Source organism: Eurytemora carolleeae, unplaced genomic scaffold (assembly GCF_000591075.1).
Source record: "Eurytemora carolleeae unplaced genomic scaffold, Eaff_2.0 scaffold642, whole genome shotgun sequence".
Classification (NCBI taxonomy): Eukaryota; Metazoa; Arthropoda; class Copepoda; order Calanoida; family Temoridae; genus Eurytemora; species Eurytemora carolleeae.
In genome coordinates, this window is record NW_019396764.1 from 120929 (window position 1) to 127749 (window position 6821).

Genomic DNA, 6821 nt, shown 5'->3' on the forward strand with positions numbered 1-6821 from the left:
CACAAATAATTCAGAAATGCCAGGGGGGCACAGGGGTACACTCTGCGCCTGGTGATGAACATAGTATTTTTTCGAACCTCTTTATTACGGGAAATTATTTTTAAAGCTAGGATAAAGATATCAAATTAAAGATAATTTTATAGTATTTGTAAAACATTTTTAGAAATTAATACAAATTGTAATTTTCTTGAACAATTACTAGAACCCAATACATACCTTTCTGAAGTCTTAATCATAAACTTGTGTTTATGAACCTATATTTATTTGCTTATAAATATTTTGTGAGTTCTTTCTAATTGATGAAGTTAAGATTCCTATATCAATAATTCATCATACATGGCCTTGGGTCAAATTGTGACCGCTATAATATCCTTTTTATTTCAGGTCTATAACCCTATTCCTGCTGAAAATGGGGGGGGGGGNGTGTCAATTTAATCACCTCCTGTAGTTTTTTACATAATTTGTAAGTATTGGTCTGAGGCTGTTGAAATTTTCTGACTTTTCCTAAATACCAATAGCCAGCTCCCTTAAAGGGACCGTTCACTTATTTTGGTAATTTCAGGGTAAACTAAACAGCCTATTCGCTGTTGATTAGTACAGGGCCTTTCAAAAATGTACACTTTATCATTTTTGGACATTTATTTTTCAACTATTTTTATCATAAAAAAAAATACAATTTTTTTAAATTTGCAAATTTTGCTGATTCTAAAAGTAGTGCATAAGAGCTTTCAAATTATGTATCATTTTTCATATTTGGACATCAAACAAGGGATTTAGAGGGTGGGGTAAACCCATTCCCCCTCCCCACCAGCGTATCCTGGTTTTCAAGTACCCCAGTAAGGATTTGAGTTTTTACCACAAACTCTGATATTCTAGTCCCTATATCTTTGCAACTCAATGTCATAGACCTTAGATATTTCAAACTATGAATTCTGTGAGGTCAAATATAATCTTAGTTTGAAATATTACAGACTATCCCAAAATAAGTGATAATTTGAGGGACGTAATCCAAATAATATTGTAAGCCTAGCCAATTGGTACAATTGGTACAAAATTTTCCTAGAGTGTGGTCTTCTTGAATCTGATGGATCATCTCGGTGGTTGCTACTCCTGGTTCAATAACCCTTGGGATTTATTTTCTGAAATCCAAGGTTTACTTCACTCTGGTTAAGAAGACAGAACCTATGTTCACAGGATGCTGCAGGTCCTGAAGCACCAAAGGACTGATCAAGAAACACTGACATGGGAGATCCTATCCCCCTCACTTTTAACACACCTGTGGTAGCTGCTGTGCCAATCTTTAACTCTGGAGGTGTAGGGTAGATCTTCAGCTTCAGCTTGTCTGCAAACTTCCCAGATATGATTATTGGGTATCTAACTTTATTTCCACTGTCGATCAGCGCCATGGTTTTAATCACCTATTCTTTAACTTTGATCCTGATTGGAACATTACATTTCAGCCTCACTAGGACAGCTATTGTCTGGGGCTCCTCAGGTTCAGGGCCCTTTATGTTAAAAAAGAGACATCTTCCCAGATATCACTTTCTTCTTTCAGGGTGTTGTTCTAGTTGCTCTTCTGGGGGCTTCAACACTCCTTGGCTATGCGTCCATTCTTCTGACGGTTATAACACCTCTTCTTTCGTTTCAGGTCTGTTTCACATCCTCTGGGTGTGGTAGATCTTCCTCCCTTGGGTTTGTCTGTGCATATTTCCTTACCCTTTACCCTCCAATCTCCATGGTCTTTTCAGCAAAACAATCCATCTTCAGGTGTCCCGTTCTATGACAACAAAAATAAAGCTGATCTTGCCCCTGTACTGCATCTATCTCCATTGGAACTGGTCCAGCTTGATCATCTGAGATATCTCCCATTGTCTTCCTTTCCGACAATATGGTTACCAACCTGTCAGCCGATGCGCTGTCCAAATATCCTCCATTGTATGCATCACGCTCCACCATGATGGCTTCAACCACCGCTGTGCAGAGTGCGACTTCATTTCTTGAATTTGCCTGTTGTACCTGTTGTCTGACTTTTTACTGTAAATCAGGTAAGTGAGTTTCTATGACTCAGAAAGAGAACTGTCTCAAACTCAAAAATAGACAACTATAATCTATCTTCACTGATCTCAGAACTTTAGTCTTTATGGGCTATATAAGACTCTCTCTCTGCTCTATAAAGAGTTCTATTAGACTGTTTATTAACCTTTATCGCCAAACCAAACCTTAATTTCAAGTTCAAGGGTACAGTGACCTTCTTTATATCTCTAAAACAAAAACGTTTTAATACAAAATTACAAACAATCTTTGTAAAAGTTCTAATAACAAATAATTATATAAAAATTGATACCTCAACAACAAAGGGTTATGTATATGCTATGATAATCTAATAAAACAAACCCCAAAATAAAATGTTTTTATGTCAAGATTAAGTTTAAGCTATCATGGAAGCTTAAAAATTTTTATTTAATCTCTAAAAAGAAAACTTACTCATCTCATTATGAGATGTCGGGAAGTTTTAACCAAGGCTATTAAAACTTCTTACAGCCCATCACTACGCCTCACCATGAGCGCAATTTTTTTCCTAAGGCCTTGCCAATATATATGCAGCTCTTATATTACATCTTACAATCTATAATCTTACTCTGATCCAGTTGTACAATGATAAAGGTCCTAAGGCCTCGCCAATATCTATGCTGCTCTGTTTGCATCATAAGAGACTAAGATCTATGATCTTACTTTGATTCAGCTGTACAATGATAAGGGTCATAAGACCTCAAAAATATCTATGCAGCTCTTTTCTTAGCTATAATGATAGGTAAAGATCTATGATTTATTCTGATATATGCTTCAGAGGAATCTGTGTGTAATGAAAAGTATTGCCCAACTAAGCTGTACTGAAACCAATGCCATGAAAATATAACTTTGACAGCCTGCCACTGTACTACGCCACCCATGGGGCATGGACACACTCTGCTTGTAGATCTGCTGGGCTGATGTGAAAACTATTCTTTTTAGAGATTTTTTATGCGCACAATGGTAAAAAACTCTCTTATGAGAAACTGAAAAGAGAGAGTTCTGTCTGTCTATAAGGTTCAAAAGATACCGCTTAAGTTAGTACAGTGGAGAAATAAAATTTTTCTTATTTTTTCCCTCATGAAATTTAAACTAAACAACTGTTCTTTAATTCTTCGATTTTAAGGTAAACCTGAACTAGAATTTAAGGTAATTCAAGATAGATTGAACTAGTATTTACAGGAATTCAAGATAACCAGTATTCACAGGAATTCAAGATAGATTAAACTAGTTTAAGAGTTGTAATTTTACAACAGGATATAATATTATCATCACAGTTTAAACCTTAATTTTCTGACAAAATATTTCGAGTTCATACACTATCACCTCTATAAGCTAGTTAGTAATAACGAGTAAATAAACTTATAGATAAAGTTCAGAGCAATAGTGAATACAAATGGACTAGATAAAGTTCAGGAATATATGTATATAGATCGGCACAAACCAGGCAGTTAGAACTAAGATTCTGATGAACTAGTATGAGAGTTACAGGTTTCCAACTTTACTCTGATACAAGTTTTGAAGAGAATGGGCCTCAGCCCTTCTGCCAGGCAATATTCCTGCAAGAATGTTGAGACGTGGAAACTCAAGTTTTTCATCATTGAAAAGTGGAACTCGCTTATGTTCAGAATTTCCCCATGGATAATCTCCTCTAAAGATTTCTCAATGTCATTAGAACAGAGATTGTCAGACACAGCAAACAATCCCTGGATTTCCTACCATGTTTATAGGGTTCTCTTGGTAAGTAAAAAAGGATACAACCCTACCAGAGATCAGAACCTGAACCAACCCCAGCACCTCATCTAAATGTGATTTTACAGCAGAGGTAGAATCTAGAAGAGATGAAACTTTTCCTGCATTAAGTACACAGAATTTCCACCTCCCAGCAGGGATTTCAACAAGATCAATATTTTCCAGGAGAAAAGTGAAGAGGAGGGTTAGATGTCAGATTAATCTTGAGGTGTAACTGTTTAGGATTGTTTAAATCTACACGACAGAGCGTAACTGTAACGTCAGATAACTTCTCATAATCCACAAGTTCCATATCAAGGTTCAAGGATTCTCAGAATTCTGGGTTGTCTGTAGGCATGCAGCTTCTCCAGAAGAGGTTTTATATCTTTAGTAGATGGTATAGGAGGTCCTGAAACGCCAGCACTGTTTACTGTCCTGATCTGAACCTTACTTAAGGTATGGTTAAATATTCTCCCAACCTCCTTATTAACCTGCTTAGAAGTAGTGTCAAAGTTGACCTCTTTCCAACCTTCTTCCTTCTTCATAATCAACAAGATTCTTACCATGTTAAAGAGACTGGTGAGGTGCTCCTTCAGATTTCCAGATTCATTATAGAATTATAGAAAAAAAGCTCTCTCTCATCAAATTTCATAAAAAACACTAGCTTAAAAAGCAGTCTCTGTAGACTGTGCATGTATAAAAATATTTTTTCCAGTATAAGGCCCTTAAGTTTAAAAGGAGAATAAACTGCCACAGTAGTTTTTGATGTAGAACCTATCAAAAAGCATTTTCATCCACTCCTCTTTCATGTACTTAATTGATCTTCTCTATGATGAATATATACTTTGCTTGTCTGTTTGTATCCAATAAACGTCAAAAGGGCTGAATTGATAGGGCCCAAATCTTTGTGGGACCTCACATGACCCAGGGAAGGTTTATGTATGATTGAATTTTTAAAATTTAAATTTTTAATCATGCCGCAACATGATTAAATATTATCTATATTCCCATTCCTAGAATCGGCCTACGCCGATGCACTATCGATGGCTACTCTTATTCTTATTATGTTAAAAAAAACGGGAAACTCGATCCCGTGTATGTTCATTTTTAAGCATGCACACTCTTAAATGTAGCATTTTTTTAATAAGATATAACACGCACCGTGTTTGTAATATCTACAGTAATACTCCTGATAAGTATGCTATCTTTCAATAAGTAATTTAGTTTTTTCCTCACGAACTGCTTTATTATAAATATTTGAATATAAATTCACAAATAATTCAGAAATGGAAAAAATACGTAAAAAAATGTATCTTTTAAAATCTATTCCGACTTTATTGATTTATTTATCTATATTTGTATGCACATGATAACTCGTTAATAAACTTTTGTGATAAATTCATATGTTCAACAATCTTGTAAACGATAAATGATACGTAAATAAATATCTAGATTTCAAAAAAAGTATTACACGAGGAGGGGCTATATATTAATCATGTGAACTCAGACATATTAGTCTTGTTCAAAACCTATAAATGATTTTCAGATTGGTGTTGTTAAACTAGCAGTCTAAGCTGCTGTATTTCACGGTAAATCCCGCTCCAGAAAACTAATACATGAACAAGAAATTGAGAGTAGTAGATGCACAGTTACGTGTCACTTAGTACTATATATAAAAAAATATGCTTCAAATTTGAACTTTATTGAAAAAATCTACTTAATAATTGTTTTTTTAAAAGCTTCATCTTCAATTTTAATGTGTGCACTTAAAATACCTTTAACATGATTCTGAAAATATAAAAACGTTTTGAATTCTTTAAAAGAATTACTATAATTGAGACACCTAGTGGTTATTAACTGAACTTAAATACTGCGAAATCGAATATTGCTCCAGAGACGATGAGAAAAACAGGACCAATCACAGTTCACTAAACTGAAGGATTTGACCAATGAGGATCAGTTTAGCCAGCTGTCAATTTCAAGCTCGCGGTCACTTTCTATTATTGGGGGAATTGGGGAGATTGCAGGCGGCGGCGCATCAAGGTTTTTTTTGGGGGGGTGGGGGTGGTGGTTAATATATGCATATATATAATTGCGTCATGTAAAAACTGTTAATCATAAGAAAAACAGTATATTTATAAAAAGACTGTATGTTTTGCATTTTGCGCAATTAATACATTGTTTGACATATTCCACATGTAACTTATTTACAAATTGCAACACGCGGAATGCGGATTTAATAATTAGTAGTATATTCTTTATATGCAATAAAAGATAAATTATTATTTAGCTCTACTGAAACTTAAAAGATCATAGATGAAATCCCCACCCCTCATTCACAAGTAGCTATAGCTATAACGTTCTTGCCAGTCCTAATGCTTTGAAATGGTAATAATATGTTTTACTTTTTATTAATGAAACTGTAAATAAGCTTATAAAGGTCATAACTGACAGAATTTACCAAATTAGTCAATTATTTAAAAGTGATTGTTAAATTGTCATCGAGTGTGATAAAGAGGGGAGTGCTTGTACGGACATTATCTCTCCACCTCTCATATCAGGAGCAGCATCTGATAGAATTACTCCGACATTACTGGCAAATAGCTTCATAAATCCAGTATATGTTATTCAGCGGAAATGTTCGGTGATGCTGAAGAAGGGCAATAGTTTTTCAATATGTTCTTTCAGCTCGTAAAAATTAGTCAGGTTTTTAAATTCTTAGCATAAAAAAGGTTTCTAAGATTTTGTCAAGACACATTCTTAATGTGAAGTACACATAAATTTCTTGTATTTCAGCCAATGATTATTTACGTAATTTTATGCTAAGGCTTATATTAATGTTAGAGACACCTAGCGGCCATATACTGAACTATAACATCTGAAACTGCTCCAACCAATCACAGTCTACGCAGCACATATTTTCCCCAATCAGACACCGTTACTAAATTTCCTGAGGCAATACAGCAGAAAGTTGGTGGAACGAGGTTAGAGTGGTTCCGGGAGAAAAGGGGGGAGGGGGG